The sequence below is a fragment of the Passer domesticus genome, chromosome 4, assembly GCF_036417665.1.
Source record: "Passer domesticus isolate bPasDom1 chromosome 4, bPasDom1.hap1, whole genome shotgun sequence".
Lineage (NCBI taxonomy): Eukaryota > Metazoa > Chordata > Aves > Passeriformes > Passeridae > Passer > Passer domesticus.
This window is the reverse complement of record NC_087477.1, coordinates 11,064,917-11,091,639: the sequence shown is the minus strand read 5'-3', so window position 1 is coordinate 11,091,639 and position 26,723 is coordinate 11,064,917.

The window sequence follows — 26,723 nt, the reverse complement described above, 5'->3', positions numbered from 1 at the left end:
GTGGCCAGCTGCCTGCTGAAATTCCGCACGGATCAGGATACTTCCCAGATGCAAGGTGCCCCCACAGGCATCTGTGGCTGGTTTGACAGTGCCAAGTGCCTCCTGCAAACTGACATCAGGAACCTGGCCTGGTGACTTTTGTTTCTCTGGGGACAGGCCATTGTATATGTACAGGGCCTGGATGCTCTGAATGGCCGTCCGCCTGCTGAAATTCCACACGGCTGAGGATATCTCCCAGATGCAAGGTGCCCCTACAGGCAACAGTGGCTGGTTTGACAGTGCCAAGTGCCTCCTGCAAACTGACATCAGGAACCTGGCCTGGTGACTTTTGTTTCTCAGGGGAAAGGCCATCGTTCGTGTCCAGGGCCGGGTGGCCCGGCCTGCTCGGCTGCCTGCTGAAATTCTGCACGGATCAGGATGCCTCCAAGATGGAATGTGCCCCCACAGGCAACTGTGGCTGGTTTGACAGTGCCAAGTGCCTCCTGCAAACTGACATCAGGAACCTGGCTTGGTGACTTTTGTTTCTCTGGGGAAAGGCCATTGTACATGTCCAGGGCCCGGTGGCCCGGAGTGGCCGGCTGCCTGGTTAAATTCCGCATGAATCAGGATAGCCTCCAGATGACAGGAGACCCCACAGGCAACAGTGGCTGGTTTGACAGTGCCAAGTGCCTCCTGCAAACTGACATCAGGAACCTGGCCTGGTGACTTTTGTTTCTCTGTGAAAAGGCCATGCTTCATATCCTGGACCCTTAGGCCCGGAGTGGCCACCTGCCTGCTGAAATTCCGAATGGATCAGGATGCCGCCCAGATGCAAGGTACACCTACAGGCAACTGTGGCTGGTTTGACAGAGCCAAGTGCCTCCTGCAAACTGACATCAGGAACCTGGCCTGGTGACTTTTGTTTCTCTGGGGAAACGTCATGGTTCATGTCCAGGGCCCGGTGGCCCTTGGTGGCCGGCTGCCTGGTTAAATTCCGCATGAATCAGGATAGCCTCCAGATGACAGGAGCCCCCACAGGCAACAGTGGCTGGTTTGACAGTGCCAAGTGCCTCCTGCAAACTGACATCAGGAACCTGGCCTGGTGACTTTTGTTTCTCTGGGGACAGGCCATTGTATATGTACAGGGCCTGGATGCCCTGAATGGCCGTCCGCCTGCTGAAATTCCACAATTCTGAGGATATCTCCCAGATGCAAGGTGCCCCTACAGGCAACTGTGGCTGGTTTGACAGTGCCAAGTGCCTCCTGCAAACTGACATCAGGAACCTGGCCTGGTGACTTTTGTTTCTCTGTGGAGAGGCCATAGTTCGTGCCCAGCGCCGGTCGCCCGTAGTGGACGGCTGCCTCCTGAAATTCCAAACGGTTGAGGATACATCCCAGATGAAATGTGCTCCCACAGGCAACAGTGGCTGGTTTGACAGTGCCAAGTGCCTCCTGCAAACTGACATCAGCAACCTGGCCTGGTGACTTTTGTTTCTCTGGGGAAAGGCCATGTTTCACATCCTGGACCCGAAGGCCCGGAGTGGACGGCTGCCTGCTGAAATTCCGCACGGATCAGGATACCTCCCAGATGCAAGGTGCCCCCAAAGGCATCTGTGGCTGGTTTGACAGTGCCAAGTGCCTCCTGCAAACTGACATCAGGAACCTGACCTGGTGACTTTTGTTTCTCAGGGGAAAGGCCATCGTTCCTCTCTAGGGCCCGGTGGCCCAGAGTGGCCGGCTGCCTGCTGAAATTCGAAACGGATCAGGATACCTCTCAGACCGAAGGTACCTCCACAGGCAACAGTGGCTGGTTTGACAGTGCCAAGTGCCTCCTGCAAACTGACATCAGGAACCTGGCATGATGACTTTTGTTTCTCGGGGGAAAGGCCATGCTTCATATCCTGGACCCTTAGGCCTGGAGTGGCGAGCTGCCTGCTGAAATTCCGCACGGATCAGGATACTTCCCAGATGCAAGGTGCCCCCACAGGCAACAGTGGCTGGTTTGACAGTGCCAAGTGCCTCCTGCAAACTGACATCAGGAACCTGGCCTGGTGACTTTTGTTTCTCTGGGGAAAGGTCATAGATCGTCTCCAGAACCTAGCGGCCCTGTGTGCCCTTCTGCCTGCTGAAATACTGTACGGATCAGGATGCCGCCCAGATGCAAGGTGCCCCTACAGGCAACTGTGGCTGGTTTGACAGTGCCAAGTGCCTCCTGCAAACTGACTCAGGAACCTGGCCGGGTAACTTTTGTTTCTCTGGGGAAAGGCCATTGTACATGTCCAGGGCCCGGTGGCCCGGAGTGGCCGGCTGCCTGGTTAAATTCCGCATGAATCAGGATAGCCTCCAGATGACAGGAGACCCCACAGGCAACAGTGGCTGGTTTGACAGTGCCAAGTGCCTCCTGCAAACTGACATCAGGAACCTGGCCTGGTGACTTTTGTTTCTCGGGGGAAAGGCCATGCTTCATATCCTGGACCCTTAGGCCCGGAGTGGCCAGCTGCCTGCTGAAATTCCGCACGGATCAGGATACTTCCCAGATGCAAGGTGCCCCCACAGGCATCTGTGGCTGGTTTGACAGTGCCAAGTGCCTCCTGCAAACTGACATCAGGAACCTGGCCTGGTGACTTTTGTTTCTCTGGGGACAGGCCATTGTATATGTACAGGGCCTGGATGCTCTGAATGGCCGTCCGCCTGCTGAAATTCCACACGGCTGAGGATATCTCCCAGATGCAAGGTGCCCCTACAGGCAACAGTGGCTGGTTTGACAGTGCCAAGTGCCTCCTGCAAACTGACATCAGGAACCTGGCCTGGTGACTTTTGTTTCTCTGTGGAAAGGCCATCGTTCGTGTCCAGGGCCGGGTGGCCCGGCCTGCTCGGCTGCCTGCTGAAATTCTGCACAGATCAGGATGCCTCCAAGATGGAATGTGCCCCCACAGGCAACTGTGGCTGGTTTGACAGTGCCAAGTGCCTCCTGCAAACTGCCATCAGGAACCTGGCCTTGTGACTTTTGTTTCTCTGTGGAAAGGCCATTGTACATGTCCAGGGCCCGGTGGCCCGGAGTGGCCGGCTGCCTGGTTAAATTCCGCATGAATCAGGATAGCCTCCAGATGACAGGAGCCCCCACAGGCAACAGTGGCTGGTTTGACAGTGCCAAGTGCCTCCTGCAAACTGACATCAGGAACCTGGCATGGTGACTTTTGTTTCTCTGTGGAAAGGCCATGCTTCATATCCTGGACCCTTAGGCCCGGAGTGGCCACCTGCCTGCTGAAATTCCGAATGGATCAGGATGCCACCCAGATGCAAGGTACACCTACAGGCAACTGTGGCTGGTTTGACAGAGCCAAGTGCCTCCTGCAAACTGACATCAGGAACCTGGCCTGGTGACTTTTGTTTCTCTGGGGAAAGGTCATGGTTCATGTCCAGGCCCCGGTGGCTGCCTTCTGAAATTCCGCACGGATCAGGATACCGCCGAGATGAAGGGAGCCCCCACAGGCAACAGTGGCTGGTTTGAGAGTGCCAAGTGCCTCCTGCAAACTGACATCAGGAACCTGGCATGGTGACATTTGTTTCTCAGGGGAAAGGCCATCGTTGCTATCCAGGGCCTGGTGGCCTTGATTTGCCGGCTGCCTGCTGAAATTCCGCACGGATCAGGATACCGCCTAGATGAAGGGAGCCCCCACAGGCAACAGTGGCTGGTTTGACAGTGCCAAGTGCCTCCTGCAAACTGACATCAGGAACCTGGCCTGGTGACTTTTGTTTCTCTGGGGACAGGCCATTGTATATGTACAGGGCCTGGATGCCCTGAATGGCCGTCCGCCTGCTGAAATTCACAATTCTGAGGATATCTCCCAGATGCAAGGTGCCCCTACAGGCAACTGTGGCTGGTTTGACAGTGCCAAGTGCCTCCTGCAAACTGACATCAGGAACCTGGCCTGGTGACTTTTGTTTCTCTGGGGAAAGGCCATTGTATACGTCCAGGGCCCGGTGGCCCGGAGTGGCCAGCTGCCTGCTGAAATTCCAAACGGATCAGGATACCTCTCAGACCGAAGGTACCTCCACAGGCAACAGTGGCTGGTTTGACAGTGCCAAGTGCCTCCTGCAAACTGACATCAGGAACCTGGCCTGGTGACTTTTGTTTCTCGGGGGAAAGGCCATGCTTCATATCTTGGACCCTTAGGCCCAGAGTGACCGGCTGCCTGCTGAAATTCCAAACGGATCAGGATGCCGCCCAGATTCAAGGTGCCCCCACAGACACCTGTGGCTGGTTTGACAGTGCCAAGTGCCTCCTGCAAACTGACATCAGGAACCTGGCCTGGTGACTTTTGTTTCTCTGTGGAGAGGCCACAGTTCGTGCCCAGCGCCGGTCGCCCGTAGTGGACGGCTGCCTCCTGAAATTCCAAACGGTTGAGGATACATCCCAGATGAAATGTGCTCCCACAGGCAACAGTGGCTGGTTTGACAGTGCCAAGTGCCTCCTGCAAACTGACATCAGCAACCTGGCCTGGTGACTTTTGTTTCTCTGGGGAAAGGCCATGGTTCACATCCTGGACCCGAAGGCCCGGAGTGGCCGGCTGCCTGCTGAAATTCCGCACGGATCAGGATACCTCCCAGATGCAAGGTGCCCCCAAAGGCATCTGTGGCTGGTTTGACAGTGCCAAGTGCCTCCTGCAAACTGACATCAGGAACCTGACCTGGTGACTTTTGTTTCTCAGGGGAAAGGCCATCGTTCCTCTCTAGGGCCCGGTGGCCCAGAGTGGCCGGCTGCCTGCTGAAATTCGAAACGGATCAGGATACCTCTCAGACCGAAGGTACCTCCACAGGCAACAGTGGCTGGTTTGACAGTGCCAAGTGCCTCCTGCAAACTCACATCAGCAACCTGGCCTGGTGACTTTTGTTTCTCTGGGGAATGGCCATTGTATATGTCCAGGGCCTGGAGGCCCTGAGTGGCCCTCCGCCTGCTGAAATTCCGCATGGCTGAGGATATCTCCCAGATGCAAGGTGCCCCCACAGGGAATTGTGGCTGGTTTGACAGTGCCAAATGGCTCCTGCAAACTGACATCAGGAACCTGGCCTGGTGACTTTTGTTTCTCTGGGGAAAGGCCATAGTTCGCGTCCATGGTCTTGCGGCCCGGCGTGCCTGGCTGCCTGCTGAAATTCCGCACGGATCAGGATGCCTCCCAGATGGAAAGTGCCCCCACAGGCAACTGTGGCTGGTTTGACAGTGCCAAATGGCTCCTGCAAACTGACATCAGGAACCTGGCCTGGTGACTTTTGTTTCTCTGTGGAGAGGCCATAGTTCGTGCCCAGCGCCGGTCGCCCGTAGTGGACGGCTGCCTCCTGAAATTCCAAACGGTTGAGGATACATCCCAGATGAAATGTGCTCCCACAGGCAACAGTGGCTGGTTTGACAGTGCCAAGTGCCTCCTGCAAACTGACATCAGCAACCTGGCCTGGTGACTTTTGTTTCTCTGGGGAAAGGCCATGTTTCACATCCTGGACCCGAAGGCCCGGAGTGGCCGGCTGCCTGCTGAAATTCCGCACGGATCAGGATACCTCCCAGATGCAAGGTGCCCCCAAAGGCATCTGTGGCTGGTTTGACAGTGCCAAGTGCCTCCTGCAAACTGACATCAGGAACCTGACCTGGTGACTTTTGTTTCTCAGGGGAAAGGCCATCGTTCCTCTCTAGGGCCCGGTGGCCCAGAGTGGCCGGCTGCCTGCTGAAATTCGAAACGGATCAGGATACCTCTCAGACCGAAGGTACCTCCACAGGCAACAGTGGCTGGTTTGACAGTGCCAAGTGCCTCCTGCAAACTGACATCAGGAACCTGGCCTGGTGACTTTTGTTTCTCTGTGGAAAGGCCATGCTTCATATCCTGGACCCTTAGGCCCGGAGTGGCCAGCTGCCTGCTGAAATTCCTCACGGATCAGGATACTTCCCAGATGCAAGGTGCCCCCACAGGCATCTGTGGCTGGTTTGACAGTGCCAAGTGCCTCCTGCAAACTGACATCAGGAACCTGGCCTGGTGACTTTTGTTTCTCTGGGGACAGGCCATTGTATATGTACAGGGCCTGGATGCTCTGAATGGCCGTCCGCCTGCTGAAATTCCACACGGCTGAGGATATCTCCCAGATGCAAGGTGCCCCTACAGGCAACTGTGGCTGGTTTGACAGTGCCAAGTGCCTCCTGCAAACTGACATCAGGAACCTGGGCTGGTGACTTTTGTTTCTCAGGGGAAAGGCCATCGTTCGTGTCCAGGGCCGGGTGGCCCGGCCTGCTCGGCTGCCTGCTGAAATTCCGCACGGATCAGGATGCCTCCCAGATGGAAAGTGCCCCCACAGGCAACTGTGGCTGGTTTGACAGTGCCAAGTGCCTCCTGCAAACTGACATCAGCAACCTGGCTTGGTGACTTTTGTTTCTCTGGGGAAAGGCCATTGTACATGTCCAGTGCCCGGTGGCCCGGAGTGGCCGGCTGCCTGGTTAAATTCCGCATGAATCAGGATAGCCTCCAGATGACAGGAGACCCCACAGGCAACAGTGGCTGGTTTGACAGTGCCAAGTGCCTCCTGCAAACTGACATCAGGAACCTGGCATGGTGACTTTTGTTTCTCTGTGGAAAGGCCATGCTTCATATCCTGGACCCGGTGGCCCGGAGTGGCCAGCTGCCTGCTGAAATTCCGAATGGATCAGGATGCCGCCCAGATGCAAGGCACACCTACAGGCAACTGTGGCTGGTTTGACAGAGCCAAGTGCCTCCTGCAAACTGACATCAGGAACCTGGCCTGGTGACTTTTGTTTCTCTGGGGAAAGGTCATGGTTCATGTCCAGGGCCCGGTGGCCCGTGGTGGCCGGCTGCCTGGTTAAATTCCGCATGAATCAGGATAGCCTCCAGATGACAGGAGACCCCACAGGCAACAGTGGCTGGTTTGACAGTGCCAAGTGCCTCCTGCAAACTGACATCAGGAACCTGGCATGGTGACTTTTGTTTCTCAGGGGAAAGGCCATCGTTGCTATCCAGGGCCTGGTGGCCTTGATTTGCCGGCTGCCTGCTGAAATTCCGCACGGATCAGGATAGCGCCTAGATGAAGGGAGCCCCCACAGGCAACAGTGGCTGGTTTGACAGTGCCAAGTGCCTCCTGCAAACTGACATCAGGAACCTGGCCTGGTGACTTTTGTTTCTCTGGGGACAGGCCATTGTATATGTACAGGGCCTGGATGCCCTGAATGGCCGTCCGCCTGCTGAAATTCCACAATTCTGAGGATATCTCCCAGATGCAAGGTGCCCCTACAGGCAACTGTGGCTGGTTTGACAGTGCCAAGTGCCTCCTGCAAACTGACATCAGGAACCTGGCCTGGTGACTTTTGTTTCTCTGGGGAAAGGCCATTGTACACGTCCAGGGCCCGGTGGCCCGGAGTGGCCAGCTGCCTGCTGAAATTCCAAACGGATCAGGATACCTCTCAGACCGAAGGTACCTCCACAGGCAACAGTGGCTGGTTTGACAGTGCCAAGTGCCTCCTGCAAACTGACATCAGGAACCTGGCATGGTGACTTTTGTTTCTCGGGGGAAAGGCCATGCTTCATATCCTGGACCCTTAGGCCCAGAGTGACCGGCTGCCTGCTGAAATTCCGCAAGGATCAGGATGCCGCCCAGATTCAAGGTGCCCCCACAGACACCTGTGGCTGGTTTGACAGTGCCAAGTGCCTCCTGCAAACTGACATCAGGAACCTGGCCTGGTGACTTTTGTTTCTCTGTGGAGAGGCCATAGTTCGTGCCCAGCGCCGGTCACCCGTAGTGGACGGCTGCCTCCTGAAATTCCAAACGGTTGAGGATACATCCCAGATGAAATGTGCTCCCACAGGCAACAGTGGCTGGTTTGACAGTGCCAAGTGCCTCCTGCAAACTGACATCAGCAACCTGGCCTGGTGACTTTTGTTTCTCTGGGGAAAGGCCATGTTTCACATCCTGGACCCGAAGGCCCGGAGTGGACGGCTGCCTGCTGAAATTCCGCACGGATCAGGATACCTCCCAGATGCAAGGTGCCCCCAAAGGCATCTGTGGCTGGTTTGACAGTGCCAAGTGCCTCCTGCAAACTGACATCAGGAACCTGACCTGGTGACTTTTGTTTCTCAGGGGAAAGGCCATCGTTCCTCTCTAGGGCCCGGTGGCCCAGAGTGGCCGGCTGCCTGCTGAAATTCGAAACGGATCAGGATCCCTCTCAGACCGAAGGTACCTCCAGAGGCAACAGTGGCTGGTTTGACAGTGCCAAGTGCCTCCTGCAAACTGACATCAGGAACCTGGCATGGTGACTTTTGTTTCTCGGGGGAAAGGCCATGCTTCATATCCTGGACCCTTAGGCCTGGAGTGGCGAGCTGCCTGCTGAAATTCCGCACGGATCAGGATACTTCCCAGATGCAAGGTGCCCCCACAGGCAACAGTGGCTGGTTTGACAGTGCCAAGTGCCTCCTGCAAACTGACATCAGGAACCTGGCCTGGTGACTTTTGTTTCTCTGGGGAAAGGTCATAGATCGTCTCCAGAGCCTAGCGGCCCTGTGTGCCCTTCTGCCTGCTGAAATACTGTACGGATCAGGATGCCGCCCAGATGCAAGGTGCCCCTACAGGCAACTGTGGCTGGTTTGAGAGTGCCAAGTGCCTCCTGCAAACTGACATCAGGAACCTGGCCTGGTGACTTTTGTTTCTCTGGGGAAAGGCCATTGTATATGTCCAGGGCCTGGAGGCCCTGAGTGGCCCTCCACCTGCTGAAATTCCGCATGGCTGAGGATATCTCCCAGATGCAAGGTGCCCCCACAGGGAATTGTGGCTGGTTTGACAGTGCCAAATGGCTCCTGCAAACTGACATCAGGAACCTGGCCTGGTGACTTTTGTTTCTCTGGGGAAAGGCCATAGTTCGCGTCCATGGTCTTGCGGCCCGGCGTGGCTGGCTGCCTGCTGAAATTCCGCACGGATCAGGATGCCTCCCAGATGGAAAGTGCCCCCACAGGAAACAGTGGCTGGTTTGACAGTGCCAAGTGCCTCCTGCAAACTGACATCAGGAACCTGGCCTGGTGACTTTTGTTTCTCTGTGGAGAGGCCATAGTTCGTGCCCAGCGCCAGTCGCCCGTAGTGGACGGCTGCCTCCTGAAATTCCAAACGGTTGAGGATACATCCCAGATGAAATGTGCTCCCACAGGCAACAGTGGCTGGTTTGACAGTGCCAAGTGCCTCCTGGAAACTGACATCAGCAACCTGGCTTGGTGACTTTTGTTTCTCTGGGGAAAGGCCATTGTACATGTCCAGGGCCCGGTGGCCCGGAGTGGCCGGCTGCCTGGTTAAATTCCGCATGAATCAGGATAGCCTCCAGATGACAGGAGACCCCACAGGCAACAGTGGCTGGTTTGACAGTGCCAATTGTCTCCTGCAAACTGACATCAGGAACCTGGCATGGTGACTTTTGTTTCTCTGTGGAAAGGCCATGCTTCATATCCTGGACCCTTAGGCCCGGAGTGGCCACCTGCCTGCTGAAATTCCGAATGGATCAGGATGCCGCCCAGACGCAAGGTACACCTACAGGCAACTGTGGCTGGTTTGACAGAGCCAAGTGCCTCCTGCAAACTGACATCAGGAACCTGGCCTGGTGACTTTTGTTTCTCTGTGGAAAGGTCATGGTTCATGTCCAGGGCCCGGTGGCCCGTGGTGGCCGGCTGCCTGGTTAAATTCCGCATGAATCAGGATAGCCTCCAGATGACAGGAGACCCCACAGGCAACAGTGGCTGGTTTGACAGTGCCAAGTGCCTCCTGCAAACTGACATCAGGAACCTGGCCTGGTGACTTTTGTTTCTCAGGGGAAAGGCCATCGTTGCTATCCAGGGCCTGGTGGCCTTGATTTGCCGGCTGCCTGCTGAAATTCCGCACGGATCAGGATACCGCCTAGATGAAGGGAGCCCCCACAGGCAACAGTGGCTGGTTTGACAGTGCCAAGTGCCTCCTGCAAACTGACATCAGGAACCTGGCTTGGTGACTTTTGTTTCTCTGGGGAAAGGCCATTGTACATGTCCAGGGCCCGGTGGCCCGGAGTGGCCGGCTGCCTGGTTAAATTCCGCATGAAGCAGGATAGCCTCCAGATGACAGGAGCCCCCACAGGCAACAGTGGCTGGTTTGACAGTGCCAAGTGCCTCCTGCAAACTGACATCAGGAACCTGGCCTGGTGACTTTTGTTTCTCTGGGGACAGGCCATTGTATATGTACAGGGCCTGGATGCCCTGAATGGCCGTCCGCCTGCTGAAATTCCACAATTCTGAGGATATCTCCCAGATGCAAGGTGCCCCTACAGGCAACAGTGGCTGGTTTGACAGTGCCAAGTGCCTCCTGCAAACTGACATCAGCAACCTGGCCTGGTGACTTTTGTTTCTCAGGGGAAAGGCCATGGTTCACATCCTGGACCCGAAGGCCCGGAGTGGCCGGCTGCCTGCTGAAATTCCGCACGGATCAGGATGCCTCCCAGATGGAAAGTGCCCCCACAGGCAACTGTGGCTGGTTTGACAGTGCCAAGTGCCTCCTGCAAACTGACATCAGGAACCTGGCTTGGTGACTTTTGTTTCTCTGGGGAAAGGCCATTGTACATGTCCAGGGCCCGGTGGCCCGGAGTGGCCGGCTGCCTGGTTAAATTCCGCATGAAGCAGGATAGCCTCCAGATGACAGGAGACCCCACAGGCAACAGTGGCTGGTTTGACAGTGCCAAGTGCCTCCTGCAAACTGACATCAGGAACCTGGCATGGTGACTTTTGTTTCTCAGGGGAAAGGCCATCGTTGCTATCCAGGGCCTGGTGGCCTTGATTTGCCGGCTGCCTGCTGAAATTCCGCACGGATCAGGATACCGCCTAGATGAAGGGAGCCCCCACAGGCAACAGTGGCTGGTTTGACAGTGCCAAGTGCCTCCTGCAAACTGACATCAGGAACCTGGCCTGGTGACTTTTGTTTCTCTGGGGACAGGCCATTGTATATGTACAGGGCCTGGATGCCCTGAATGGCCGTCCGCCTGCTGAAATTCCACAATTCTGAGGATATCTCCCAGATGCAAGGTGCCCCTACAGGCAACTGTGGCTGGTTTGACAGTGCCAAGTGCCTCCTGCAAACTGACATCAGGAACCTGGCCTGGTGACTTTTGTTTCTCAGGGGAAAGGCCATTGTACACGTCCAGGGCCCGGTGGCCCGGAGTGGCCAGCTGCCTGCTGAAATTCCAAACGGATCAGGATACCTCTCAGACCGAAGGTACCTCCACAGGCAACAGTGGCTGGTTTGACAGTGCCAAGTGCCTCCTGCAAACTGACATCAGGAACCTGGCCTGGTGACTTTTGTTTCTCGGGGGAAAGGCCATGCTTCATATCCTGGACCCTTAGGCCCAGAGTGACCGGCTGCCTGCTGAAATTCCGCAAGGATCAGGATGCCGCCCAGATTCAAGGTGCCCCCACAGACACCTGTGGCTGGTTTGACAGTGCCAAGTGCCTCCTGCAAACTGACATCAGGAACCTGGCCTGGTGACTTTTGTTTCTCTGTGGAGAGGCCATAGTTCGTGCCCAGCGCCGGTCGCCCGTAGTGGACGGCTGCCTCCTGAAATTCCAAACGGTTGAGGATACATCCCAGATGAAATGTGCTCCCACAGGCAACAGTGGCTGGTTTGACAGTGCCAAGTGCCTCCTGCAAACTGACATCAGCAACCTGGCCTGGTGACTTTTGTTTCTCTGGGGAAAGGCCATGGTTCACATCCTGGACCCGAAGGCCCGGAGTGGACGGCTGCCTGCTGAAATTCCGCACGGATCAGGATACCTCCCAGATGCAAGGTGCCCCCAAAGGCATCTGTGGCTGGTTTGACAGTGCCAAGTGCCTCCTGCAAACTGACATCAGGAACCTGACCTGGTGACTTTTGTTTCTCAGGGGAAAGGCCATCGTTCCTCTCTAGGGCCCGGTGGCCCAGAGTGGCCGGCTGCCTGCTGAAATTCGAAACGGATCAGGATACCTCTCAGACCGAAGGTACCTCCACAGGCAACAGTGGCTGGTTTGACAGTGCCAAGTGCCTCCTGCAAACTGACATCAGGAACCTGGCATGGTGACTTTTGTTTCTCGGGGGAAAGGCCATGCTTCATATCCTGGACCCTTAGGCCTGGAGTGGCGAGCTGCCTGCTGAAATTCCGCACGGATCAGGATACTTCCCAGATGCAAGGTGCCCCCACAGGCAACAGTGGCTGGTTTGACAGTGCCAAGTGCCTCCTGCAAACTGACATCAGGAACCTGGCCTGGTGACTTTTGTTTCTCTGGGGAAAGGTCATAGATCGTCTCCAGAGCCTAGCGGCCCTGTGTGCCCTTCTGCCTGCTGAAATACTGTACGGATCAGGATGCCGCCCAGGTTCAAGGTGCCCCTACAGGCAACTGTGGTTGGTTTGAGAGTGCCAAGTGCCTCCTGCAAACTGACATCAGGAACCTGGCCTGGTGACTTTTGTTTCTCTGGGGAAAGGCCATTGTATATGTCCAGGGCCTGGAGGCCCTGAGTGGCCCTCCACCTGCTGAAATTCCGCATGGCTGAGGATATCTCCCAGATGCAAGGTGCCCCCACAGGGAATTGTGGCTGGTTTGACAGTGCCAAATGGCTCCTGCAAACTGACATCAGGAACCTGGCCTGGTGACTTTTGTTTCTCTGGGGAAAGGCCATAGTTCGCGTCCATGGTCTTGCGGCCCGGCGTGCCTGGCTGCCTGCTGAAATTCCGCACGGATCAGGATGCCTCCCAGATGGAAAGTGCCCCCACAGGCAACAGTGGCTGGTTTGACAGTGCCAAGTGCCTCCTGCAAACTGACATCAGGAACCTGACCTGGTGACTTTTGTTTCTCTGTGGAGAGGCCATAGTTCGTGCCCAGCGCCAGTCGCCCGTAGTGGACGGCTGCCTCCTGAAATTCCAAACGGTTGAGGATACATCCCAGATGAAATGTGCTCCCACAGGCAACAGTGACTGGTTTGACAGTGCCAAGTGCCTCCTGCAAACTGACATCAGCAACCTGGCTTGGTGACTTTTGTTTCTCTGGGGAAAGGCCATTGTACATGTCCAGGGCCCGGTGGCCCGGAGTGGCCGGCTGCCTGGTTAAATTCCGCATGAATCAGGATAGCCTCCAGATGACAGGAGACCCCACAGGCAACAGTGGCTGGTTTGACAGTGCCAAGTGCCTCCTGCAAACTGACATCAGGAACCTGGCATGGTGACTTTTGTTTCTCAGGGGAAAGGCCATCGTTGCTATCCAGGGCCTGGTGGCCTTGATTTGCCGGCTGCCTGCTGAAATTCCGCACGGATCAGGATACCGCCTAGATGAAGGGAGCCCCCACAGGCAACAGTGGCTGGTTTGACAGTGCCAAGTGCCTCCTGCAAACTGACATCAGGAACCTGGCCTGGTGACTTTTGTTTCTCTGGGGACAGGCCATTGTATATGTACAGGGCCTGGATGCCCTGAATGGCCGTCCGCCTGCTGAAATTCCACAATTCTGAGGATATCTCCCAGATGCAAGGTGCCCCTACAGGCAACAGTGGCTGGTTTGACAGTGCCAAGTGCCTCCTGCAAACTGACATCAGGAACCTGGCCTGGTGACTTTTGTTTCTCTGGGGAAAGGCCATTGTACACGTCCAGTGCCCGGTGGCCCGGAGTGGCCAGCTGCCTGGTTAAATTCCGCATGAATCAGGATAGCCTCCAGATGACAGGAGACCCCACAGGCAACAGTGGCTGGTTTGACAGTGCCAAGTGCCTCCTGCAAACTGACATCAGGAACCTGGCATGGTGACTTTTGTTTCTCTGTGGAAAGGCCATGCTTCATATCCTGGACCCGGTGGCCCGGAGTGGCCAGCTGCCTGCTGAAATTCCGAATGGATCAGGATGCCGCCCAGATGCAAGGCACACCTACAGGCAACTGTGGCTGGTTTGACAGAGCCAAGTGCCTCCTGCAAACTGACATCAGGAACCTGGCCTGGTGACTTTTGTTTCTCTGGGGAAAGGTCATGGTTCATGTCCAGGGCCCGGTGGCCCGTGGTGGCCGGCTGCCTGGTTAAATTCCGCATGAATCAGGATAGCCTCCAGATGACAGGAGACCCCACAGGCAACAGTGGCTGGTTTGACAGTGCCAAGTGCCTCCTGCAAACTGACATCAGGAACCTGGCATGGTGACTTTTGTTTCTCAGGGGAAAGGCCATCGTTGCTATCCAGGGCCTGGTGGCCTTGATTTGCCGGCTGCCTGCTGAAATTCCGCACGGATCAGGATACCGCCTAGATGAAGGGAGCCCCCACAGGCAACAGTGGCTGGTTTGACAGTGCCAAGTGCCTCCTGCAAACTGACATCAGGAACCTGGCCTGGTGACTTTTGTTTCTCTGGGGACAGGCCATTGTATATGTACAGGGCCTGGATGCCCTGAATGGCCGTCCGCCTGCTGAAATTCCACAATTCTGAGGATATCTCCCAGATGCAAGGTGCCCCTACAGGCAACTGTGGCTGGTTTGACAGTGCCAAGTGCCTCCTGCAAACTGACATCAGGAACCTGGCCTGGTGACTTTTGTTTCTCTGGGGAAAGGCCATTGTACACGTCCAGGGCCCGGTGGCCCGGAGTGGCCAGCTGCCTGCTGAATTTCCAAACGGATCAGGATACCTCTCAGACCGAAGGTACCTCCACAGGCAACAGTGGCTGGTTTGACAGTGCCAAGTGCCTCCTGCAAACTGACATCAGGAACCTGGCCTGGTGACTTTTGTTTCTCGGGGGAAAGGCCATGCTTCATATCCTGGACCCTTAGGCCCAGAGTGACCGGCTGCCTGCTGAAATTCCGCAAGGATCAGGATGCCGCCCAGATTCAAGGTGCCCCCACAGACACCTGTGGCTGGTTTGACAGTGCCAAGTGCCTCCTGCAAACTGACATCAGGAACCTGGCCTGGTGACTTTTGTTTCTCTGTGGAGAGGCCATAGTTCGTGCCCAGCGCCGGTCGCCCGTAGTGGACGGCTGCCTCCTGAAATTCCAAACGGTTGAGGATACATCCCAGATGAAATGTGCTCCCACAGGCAACAGTGGCTGGTTTGACAGTGCCAAGTGCCTCCTGCAAACTGACATCAGCAACCTGGCCTGGTGACTTTTGTTTCTCTGGGGAAAGGCCATGTTTCACATCCTGGACCCGAAGGCCCGGAGTGGACGGCTGCCTGCTGAAATTCCGCACGGATCAGGATACCTCCCAGATGCAAGGTGCCCCCAAAGGCATCTGTGGCTGGTTTGACAGTGCCAAGTGCCTCCTGCAAACTGACATCAGGAACCTGACCTGGTGACTTTTGTTTCTCAGGGGAAAGGCCATCGTTCCTCTCTAGGGCCCGGTGGCCCAGAGTGGCCGGCTGCCTGCTGAAATTCGAAACGGATCAGGATACCTCTCAGACCGAAGGTACCTCCACAGGCAACAGTGGCTGGTTTGACAGTGCCAAGTGCCTCCTGCAAACTGACATCAGGAACCTGGCATGGTGACTTTTGTTTCTCGGGGGAAAGGCCATGCTTCATATCCTGGACCCTTAGGCCTGGAGTGGCGAGCTGCCTGCTGAAATTCCGCACGGATCAGGATACTTCCCAGATGCAAGGTGCCCCCACAGGCAACAGTGGCTGGTTTGACAGTGCCAAGTGCCTCCTGCAAACTGACATCAGGAACCTGGCCTGGTGACTTTTGTTTCTCTGGGGAAAGGTCATAGATCGTCTCCAGAGCCTAGCGGCCCTGTGTGCCCTTCTGCCTGCTGAAATACTGTACGGATCAGGATGCCGCCCAGATGCAAGGTGCCCCTACAGGCAACTGTGGCTGGTTTGAGAGTGCCAAGTGCCTCCTGCAAACTGACATCAGGAACCTGGCCTGGTGACTTTTGTTTCTCTGGGGAAAGGCCATTGTATATGTCCAGGGCCTGGAGGCCCTGAGTGGCCCTCCACCTGCTGAAATTCCGCATGGCTGAGGATATCTCCCAGATGCAAGGTGCCCCCACAGGGAATTGTGGCTGGTTTGACAGTGCCAAATGGCTCCTGCAAACTGACATCAGGAACCTGGCCTGGTGACTTTTGTTTCTCTGGGGAAAGGCCATAGTTCGCGTCCATGGTCTTGCGGCCCGGCGTGGCTGGCTGCCTGCTGAAATTCCGCACGGATCAGGATGCCTCCCAGATGGAAAGTGCCCCCACAGGAAACAGTGGCTGGTTTGACAGTGCCAAGTGCCTCCTGCAAACTGACATCAGCAACCTGGCCTGGTGACTTTTGTTTCTCTGTGGAGAGGCCATAGTTCGTGCCCAGCGCCAGTCGCCCGTAGTGGACGGCTGCCTCCTGAAATTCCAAACGGTTGAGGATACATCCCAGATGAAATGTGCTCCCACAGGCAACAGTGGCTGGTTTGACAGTGCCAAGTGCCTCCTGCAAACTGACATCAGGAACCTGGCCTGGTGACTTTTGTTTCTCAGGGGAAAGGCCATCGTTGCTATCCAGGGCCTGGTGGCCTTGATTTGCCGGCTGCCTGCTGAAATTCCGCACGGATCAGGATACCGCCTAGATGAAGGGAGCCCCCACAGGCAACAGTGGCTGGTTTGACAGTGCCAAGTGCCTCCTGCAAACTGACATCAGGAACCTGGCTTGGTGACTTTTGTTTCTCTGGGGAAAGGCCATTGTACATGTCCAGGGCCCGGTGGCCCGGAGTGGCCGGCTGCCTGGTTAAATTCCGCATGAAGCAGGATAGCCTCCAGATGACAGGAGCCCCCACAGGCAACAGTGGCTGGTTTGACAGTGCCAAGTGCCTCCTGCAAACTGACATCAGGAACCTGGCCTGGTGACTTTTGTTTCTCTGGGGACAGGCCATTGTATATGTACAGGGCCTGGATGCCCTGAATGGCCGTCCGCCTGCTGAAATTCCACAACTCTGAGGATATCTCCCAGATGCAAGGTGCCCCTACAGGCAACAGTGGCTGGTTTGACAGTGCCAAGTGCCTCCTGCAAACTGACATCAGCAACCTGGCCTGGTGACTTTTGTTTCTCAGGGGAAAGGCCATGGTTCACATCCTGGACCCGAAGGCCCGGAGTGGCCGGCTGCCTGCTGAAATTCCGCACGGATCAGGATGCCTCCCAGATGGAAAGTGCCCCCACAGGCAACTGTGGCTGGTTTGACAGTGCCAAGTGCCTCCTGCAAACTGACATCAGGAACCTGGCTTGGTGACTTTTGTTTCTCTGGGGAAAGGCCATTGTACATGTCCAGGGCCCGGTGGCCCGGAGTGGCCGGCTGCCTGGTTAAATTCCGCATGAAGCAGGATAGCCTCCAGATGACAGGAGACCCCACAGGCAACAGTGGCTGGTTTGACAGTGCCAAGTGCCTCCTGCAAACTGACATCAGGAACCTGGCATGGTGACTTTTGTTTCTCAGGGGAAAGGCCATCGTTGCTATCCAGGGCCTGGTGGCCTTGATTTGCCGGCTGCCTGCTGAAATTCCGCACGGATCAGGATACCGCCTAGATGAAGGGAGCCCCCACAGGCAACAGTGGCTGGTTTGACAGTGCCAAGTGCCTCCTGCAAACTGACATCAGGAACCTGGCCTGGTGACTTTTGTTTCTCTGGGGACAGGCCATTGTATATGTACAGGGCCTGGATGCCCTGAATGGCCGTCCGCCTGCTGAAATTCCACAATTCTGAGGATATCTCCCAGATGCAAGGTGCCCCTACAGGCAACTGTGGCTGGTTTGACAGTGCCAAGTGCCTCCTGCAAACTGACATCAGGAACCTGGCCTGGTGACTTTTGTTTCTCAGGGGAAAGGCCATTGTACACGTCCAGGGCCCGGTGGCCCGGAGTGGCCAGCTGCCTGCTGAAATTCCAAACGGATCAGGATACCTCTCAGACCGAAGGTACCTCCACAGGCAACAGTGGCTGGTTTGACAGTGCCAAGTGCCTCCTGCAAACTGACATCAGGAACCTGGCCTGGTGACTTTTGTTTCTCGGGGGAAAGGCCATGCTTCATATCCTGGACCCTTAGGCCCAGAGTGACCGGCTGCCTGCTGAAATTCCGCAAGGATCAGGATGCCGCCCAGATTCAAGGTGCCCCCACAGACACCTGTGGCTGGTTTGACAGTGCCAAGTGCCTCCTGCAAACTGACATCAGGAACCTGGCCTGGTGACTTTTGTTTCTCTGTGGAGAGGCCATAGTTCGTGCCCAGCGCCGGTCGCCCGTAGTGGACGGCTGCCTCCTGAAATTCCAAACGGTTGAGGATACATCCCAGATGAAATGTGCTCCCACAGGCAACAGTGGCTGGTTTGACAGTGCCAAGTGCCTCCTGCAAACTGACATCAGCAACCTGGCCTGGTGACTTTTGTTTCTCTGGGGAAAGGCCATGGTTCACATCCTGGACCCGAAGGCCCGGAGTGGACGGCTGCCTGCTGAAATTCCGCATGGATCAGGATACCTCCCAGATGCAAGGTGCCCCCAAAGGCATCTGTGGCTGGTTTGACAGTGCCAAGTGCCTCCTGCAAACTGACATCAGGAACCTGACCTGGTGACTTTTGTTTCTCTGGGGAAAGGCCATCGTTCCTCTCTAGGGCCCGGTGGCCCAGAGTGGCCGGCTGCCTGCTGAAATTCGAAACGGATCAGGATACCTCTCAGACCGAAGGTACCTCCACAGGCAACAGTGGCTGGTTTGACAGTGCCAAGTGCCTCCTGCAAACTGACATCAGGAACCTGGCATGGTGACTTTTGTTTCTCGGGGGAAAGGCCATGCTTCATATCCTGGACCCTTAGGCCTGGAGTGGCGAGCTGCCTGCTGAAATTCCGCACGGATCAGGATACTTCCCAGATGCAAGGTGCCCCCACAGGCAACAGTGGCTGGTTTGACAGTGCCAAGTGCCTCCTGCAAACTGACATCAGGAACCTGGCCTGGTGACTTTTGTTTCTCTGGGGAAAGGTCATAGATCGTCTCCAGAGCCTAGCGGCCCTGTGTGCCCTTCTGCCTGCTGAAATACTGTACGGATCAGGATGCCGCCCAGGTTCAAGGTGCCCCTACAGGCAACTGTGGCTGGTTTGAGAGTGCCAAGTGCCTCCTGCAAACTGACATCAGGAACCTGGCCTGGTGACTTTTGTTTCTCTGGGGAAAGGCCATTGTATATGTCCAGGGCCTGGAGGCCCTGAGTGGCCCTCCACCTGCTGAAATTCCGCATGGCTGAGGATATCTCCCAGATGCAAGGTGCCCCCACAGGGAATTGTGGCTGGTTTGACAGTGCCAAATGGCTCCTGCAAACTGACATCAGGAACCTGGCCTGGTGACTTTTGTTTCTCTGGGGAAAGGCCATAGTTCGCGTCCATGGTCTTGCGGCCCGGCGTGCCTGGCTGCCTGCTGAAATTCCGCACGGATCAGGATGCCTCCCAGATGGAAAGTGCCCCCACAGGCAACAGTGGCTGGTTTGACAGTGCCAAGTGCCTCCTGCAAACTGACATCAGGAACCTGGCCTGGTGACTTTTGTTTCTCTGTGGAGAGGCCATAGTTCGTGCCCAGCGCCAGTCGCCCGTAGTGGACGGCTGCCTCCTGAAATTCCAAACGGTTGAGGATACATCCCAGATGAAATGTGCTCCCACAGGCAACAGTGGCTGGTTTGACAGTGCCAAGTGCCTCCTGCAAACTGACATCAGCAACCTGGCTTGGTGACTTTTGTTTCTCTGGGGAAAGGCCATTGTACATGTCCAGGGCCCGGTGGCCCGGAGTGGCCGGCTGCCTGGTTAAATTCCGCATGAATCAGGATAGCCTCCAGATGACAGGAGACCCCACAGGCAACAGTGGCTGGTTTGACAGTGCCAAGTGCCTCCTGCAAACTGACATCAGGAACCTGGCATGGTGACTTTTGTTTCTCAGGGGAAAGGCCATCGTTGCTATCCAGGGCCTGGTGGCCTTGATTTGCCGGCTGCCTGCTGAAATTCCGCACGGATCAGGATACCGCCTAGATGAAGGGAGCCCCCACAGGCAACAGTGGCTGGTTTGACAGTGCCAAGTGCCTCCTGCAAACTGACATCAGGAACCTGGCCTGGTGACTTTTGTTTCTCTGGGGACAGGCCATTGTATATGTACAGGGCCTGGATGCCCTGAATGGCCGTCCGCCTGCTGAAATTCCACAATTCTGAGGATATCTCCCAGATGCAAGGTGCCCCTACAGGCAACTGTGGCTGGTTTGACAGTGCCAAGTGCCTCCTGCAAACTGACATCAGGAACCTGGCCTGGTGACTTTTGTTTCTCTGGGGAAAGGCCATTGTACACGTCCAGGGCCCGGTGGCCCGGAGTGGCCAGCTGCCTGGTTAAATTCCGCATGAATCAGGATAGCCTCCAGATGACAGGAGACCCCACAGGCAACAGTGGCTGGTTTGACAGTGCCAAGTGCCTCCTGCAAACTGACATCAGGAACCTGGCATGGTGACTTTTGTTTCTCTGTGGAAAGGCCATGCTTCATATCCTGGACCCTTAGGCCCGGAGTGGCCACCTGCCTGCTGAAATTCCGAATGGATCAGGATGCCGCCCAGATGCAAGGCACACCTACAGGCAACTGTGGCTGGTTTGACAGAGCCAAGTGCCTCCTGCAAACTGACATCAGGAACCTGGCCTGGTGACTTTTGTTTCTCTGGGGAAAGGTCATGGTTCATGTCCAGGGCCCGGTGGCCCGTGGTGGCCGGCTGCCTGGTTAAATTCCGCATGAATCAGGATAGCCTCCAGATGACAGGAGACCCCACAGGCAACAGTGGCTGGTTTGACAGTGCCAAGTGCCTCCTGCAAACTGACATCAGGAACCTGGCATGGTGACTTTTGTTTCTCAGGGGAAAGGCCATCGTTGCTATCCAGGGCCTGGTGGCCTTGATTTGCCGGCTGCCTGCTGAAATTCCGCACGGATCAGGATAGCGCCTAGATGAAGGGAGCCCCCACAGGCAACAGTGGCTGGTTTGAGAGTGCCAAGTGCCTCCTGCAAACTGACATCAGGAACCTGGCCTGGTGACTTTTGTTTCTCTGGGGACAGGCCATTGTATATGTACAGGGCCTGGATGCCCTGAATGGCCGTCCGCCTGCTGAAATTCCACAATTCTGAGGATATCTCCCAGATGCAAGGTGCCCCTACAGGCAACTGTGGCTGGTTTGACAGTGCCAAGTGCCTCCTGCAAACTGACATCAGGAACCTGGCCTGGTGACTTTTGTTTCTCTGGGGAAAGGCCATTGTACACGTCCAGGGCCCGGTGGCCCGGAGTGGCCAGCTGCCTGCTGAAATTCCAAACGGATCAGGATACCTCTCAGACCGAAGGTACCTCCACAGGCAACAGTGGCTGGTTTGACAGTGCCAAGTGCCTCCTGCAAACTGACATCAGGAACCTGGCATGGTGACTTTTGTTTCTCGGGGGAAAGGCCATGCTTCATATCCTGGACCCTTAGGCCCAGAGTGACCGGCTGCCTGCTGAAATTCCGCAAGGATCAGGATGCCGCCCAGATTCAAGGTGCCCCCACAGACACCTGTGGCTGGTTTGACAGTGCCAAGTGCCTCCTGCAAACTGACATCAGGAACCTGGCCTGGTGACTTTTGTTTCTCTGTGGAGAGGCCATAGTTCGTGCCCAGCGCCGGTCGCCCGTAGTGGACGGCTGCCTCCTGAAATTCCAAACGGTTGAGGATACATCCCAGATGAAATGTGCTCCCACAGGCAACAGTGGCTGGTTTGACAGTGCCAAGTGCCTCCTGCAAACTGACATCAGCAACCTGGCCTGGTGACTTTTGTTTCTCTGGGGAAAGGCCATGTTTCACATCCTGGACCCGAAGGCCCGGAGTGGACGGCTGCCTGCTGAAATTCCGCACGGATCAGGATACCTCCCAGATGCAAGGTGCCCCCAAAGGCATCTGTGGCTGGTTTGACAGTGCCAAGTGCCTCCTGCAAACTGACATCAGGAACCTGACCTGGTGACTTTTGTTTCTCAGGGGAAAGGCCATCGTTCCTCTCTAGGGCCCGGTGGCCCAGAGTGGCCGGCTGCCTGCTGAAATTCGAAACGGATCAGGATACCTCTCAGACCGAAGGTACCTCCACAGGCAACAGTGGCTGGTTTGACAGTGCCAAGTGCCTCCTGCAAACTGACATCAGGAACCTGGCATGGTGACTTTTGTTTCTCGGGGGAAAGGCCATGCTTCATATCCTGGACCCTTAGGCCTGGAGTGGCGAGCTGCCTGCTGAAATTCCGCACGGATCAGGATACTTCCCAGATGCAAGGTGCCCCCACAGGCAACAGTGGCTGGTTTGACAGTGCCAAGTGCCTCCTGCAAACTGACATCAGGAACCTGGCCTGGTGACTTTTGTTTCTCTGGGGAAAGGTCATAGATCGTCTCCAGAGCCTAGCGGCCCTGTGTGCCCTTCTGCCTGCTGAAATACTGTACGGATCAGGATGCCGCCCAGATGCAAGGTGCCCCTACAGGCAACTGTGGCTGGTTTGAGAGTGCCAAGTGCCTCCTGCAAACTGACATCAGGAACCTGGCCTGGTGACTTTTGTTTCTCTGGGGAAAGGCCATTGTATATGTCCAGGGCCTGGAGGCCCTGAGTGGCCCTCCACCTGCTGAAATTCCGCATGGCTGAGGATATCTCCCAGATGCAAGGTGCCCCCACAGGGAATTGTGGCTGGTTTGACAGTGCCAAATGGCTCCTGCAAACTGACATCAGGAACCTGGCCTGGTGACTTTTGTTTCTCTGGGGAAAGGCCATAGTTCGCGTCCATGGTCTTGCGGCCCGGCGTGGCTGGCTGCCTGCTGAAATTCCGCACGGATCAGGATGCCTCCCAGATGGAAAGTGCCCCCACAGGAAACAGTGGCTGGTTTGACAGTGCCAAGTGCCTCCTGCAAACTGACATCAGGAACCTGGCCTGGTGACTTTTGTTTCTCTGTGGAGAGGCCATAGTTCGTGCCCAGCGCCAGTCGCCCGTAGTGGACGGCTGCCTCCTGAAATTCCAAACGGTTGAGGATACATCCCAGATGAAATGTGCTCCCACAGGCAACAGTGGCTGGTTTGACAGTGCCAAGTGCCTCCTGCAAACTGACATCAGCAACCTGGCTTGGTGACTTTTGTTTCTCTGGGGAAAGGCCATTGTACATGTCCAGGGCCCGGTGGCCCGGAGTGGCCGGCTGCCTGGTTAAATTCCGCATGAATCAGGATAGCCTCCAGATGACAGGAGACCCCACAGGCAACAGTGGCTGGTTTGACAGTGCCAATTGTCTCCTGCAAACTGACATCAGGAACCTGGCATGGTGACTTTTGTTTCTCTGTGGAAAGGCCATGCTTCATATCCTGGACCCTTAGGCCCGGAGTGGCCACCTGCCTGCTGAAATTCCGAATGGATCAGGATGCCGCCCAGACGCAAGGTACACCTACAGGCAACTGTGGCTGGTTTGACAGAGCCAAGTGCCTCCTGCAAACTGACATCAGGAACCTGGCCTGGTGACTTTTGTTTCTCTGTGGAAAGGTCATGGTTCATGTCCAGGGCCCGGTGGCCCGTGGTAGCCGGCTGCCTGGTTAAATTCCGCATGAATCAGGATAGCCTCCAGATGACAGGAGACCCCACAGGCAACAGTGGCTGGTTTGACAGTGCCAAGTGCCTCCTGCAAACTGACATCAGGAACCTGGCCTGGTGACTTTTGTTTCTCTGTGGAGAGGCCATAGTTCGTGCCCAGCGCCAGTCGCCCGTAGTGGACGGCTGCCTCCTGAAATTCCAAACGGTTGAGGATACATCCCAGATGAAATGTGCTCCCACAGGCAACAGTGGCTGGTTTGACAGTGCCAAGTGCCTCCTGCAAACTGACATCAGGAACCTGGCATGGTGACTTTTGTTTCTCGGGGGAAAGGCCATGCTTCATATCCTGGACCCTTAGGCCCGGAGTGGCCAGCTGCCTGCTGAAATTCCGCACGGATCAGGATACTTCCCAGATGCAAGGTGCCCCCACAGGCATCTGTGGCTGGTTTGACAGTGCCAAGTGCCTCCTGCAAACTGACATCAGGAACCTAGCCTGGTGACTTTTGTTTCTCTGGGGAAAGGTCATAGATCGTCTCCAGAGCCTAGCGGCCCTGTGTGCCCTTCTGCCTGCTGAAATACTGTACGGATCAGGATGCCGCCCAGATGCAAGGTGCCCCTACAGGCAACTGTGGCTGGTTTGAGAGTGCCAAGTGCCTCCTGCAAACTGACATCAGGAACCTGGCCTGGTGACTTTTGTTTCTCTGGGGAAAGGCCATTGTATATGTCCAGGGCCTGGAGGCCCTGAGTGGCCCTCCACCTGCTGAAATTCCGCATGGCTGAGGATATCTCCCAGATGCAAGGTGCCCCCACAGGGAATTGTGGCTGGTTTGACAGTGCCAAATGGCTCCTACAAACTGACATCAGGAACCTGGCCTGGTGACTTTTGTTTCTCTGGGGAAAGGCCATCGTTCGCGTCCATGGTCTTGCGGCCCGGCGTGCCTGGCTGCCTGCTGAAATTCCGCACGGATCAGGATGCCTCCCAGATGGAAAGTGCCCCCACAGGCAACTGTGGCTGGTTTGACAGTGCCAAGTGCCTCCTGCAAACTGACATCAGGAACCTGGCCTGGTGACTTTTGTTTCTCTGTGGAGAGGCCATAGTTCGTGCCCAGCGCCAGTCGCCCGTAGTGGACGGCTGCCTCCTGAAATTCCAAACGGTTGAGGATACATCCCAGATGAAATGTGCTCCCACAGGCAACAGTGGCTGGTTTGACAGTGCCAAGTGCCTCCTGCAAACTGGCATCAGCAACCTGGCTTGGTGACTTTTGTTTCTCTGGGGAAAGGCCATTGTACATGTCCAGGGCCCGGTGGCCCGGAGTGGCCGGCTGCCTGGTTAAATTCCGCATGAATCAGGATAGCCTCCAGATGACAGGAGACCCCACAGGCAACAGTGGCTGGTTTGACAGTGCCAAGTGCCTCCTGCAAACTGACATCAGGAACCTGGCATGGTGACTTTTGTTTCTCAGGGGAAAGGCCATCGTTGCTATCCAGGGCATGGTGGCCTTGATTTGCCGGCTGCCTGCTGAAATTCCGCACGGATCAGGATACCGCCTAGATGAAGGGAGCCCCCACAGGCAACAGTGGCTGGTTTGACAGTGCCAAGTGCCTCCTGCAAACTGACATCAGGAACCTGGCCTGGTGACTTTTGTTTCTCTGGGGACAGGCCATTGTATATGTACAGGGCCTGGATGCCCTGAATGGCTGTCCGCCTGCTGAAATTCCACAATTCTGAGGATATCTCCCAGATGCAAGGTGCCCCTACAGGCAACTGTGGCTGGTTTGACAGTGCCAAGTGCCTCCTGCAAACTGACATCACGAACCTGGCCTGGTGACTTTTGTTTCTCTGGGGAAAGGCCATTGTACACGTCCAGGGCCCGGTGGCCCGGAGTGGCCAGCTGCCTGCTGAAATTCCAAACGGATCAGGATACCTCTTAGACCGAAGGTACCTCCACAGGCAACAGTGGCTGGTTTGACAGTGCCAAGTGCCTCCTGCAAACTGACATCAGGAACCTGGCATGGTGACTTTTGTTTCTCGGGGGAAAGGCCATGCTTCATATCCTGGACCCTTAGGCCCAGAGTGACCGGCTGCCTGCTGAAATTCCGAACGGATCAGGATGCCGCCCAGATTCAAGGTGCCCCCACAGACACCTGTGGCTGGTTTGACAGTGCCAAGTGCCTCCTGCAAACTGACATCAGGAACCTGGCCTGGTGACTTTTGTTTCTCTGTGGAGAGGCCATAGTTCGTGCCCAGCGCCGGTCGCCCGTAGTGGACGGCTGCCTCCTGAAATTCCAAAAGGTTGAGGATGCATCCCAGATGAAATGTGCTCCCACAGGCAACAGTGGCTGGTTTGACAGTGCCAAGTGCCTCCTGCAAACTGACATCAGCAACCTGGCCTGGTGACTTTTGTTTCTCTGGGGAAAGGCCATGGTTCACATCCTGGACCCGAAGGCCCGGAGTGGCCGGCTGCCTGCTGAAATTCCGCACGGATCAGGATACCTCCCAGATGCAAGGTGCCCCCACAGGCATCTGTGGCTGGTTTGACAGTGCCAAGTGCCTCCTGCAAACTGACATCAGGAACCTGACCTGGTGACTTTTGTTTCTCAGGGGAAAGGCCATCGTTCCTCTCTAGGGCCCGGTGGCCCAGAGTGGCCGGCTGCCTGCTGAAATTCGAAACGGATCAGGATACCTCTCAGACCGAAGGTACCTCCAGAGGCAACAGTGGCTGGTTTGACAGTGCCAAGTGCCTCCTGCAAACTGACATCAGGAACCTGGCATGGTGACTTTTGTTTCTCGGGGGAAAGGCCATGCTTCATATCCTGGACCCTTAGGCCCGGAGTGGCCAGCTGCCTGCTGAAATTCCGCACGGATCAGGATACTTCCCAGATGCAAGGTGCCCCCACAGGCATCTGTGGCTGGTTTGACAGTGCCAAGTGCCTCCTGCAAACTGACATCAGGAACCTGGCCTGGTGACTTTTGTTTCTCTGGGGAAAGGTCATAGATCGTCTCCAGAGCCTAGCGGCCCTGTGTGCCCTTCTGCCTGCTGAAATACTGTACGGATCAGGATGCCGCCCAGATGCAAGGTGCCCCTACAGGCAACTGCGGCTGGTTTGAGAGTGCCAAGTGCCTCCTGCAAACTGACATCAGGAACCTGGCCTGGTGACTTTTGTTTCTCTGGGGAAA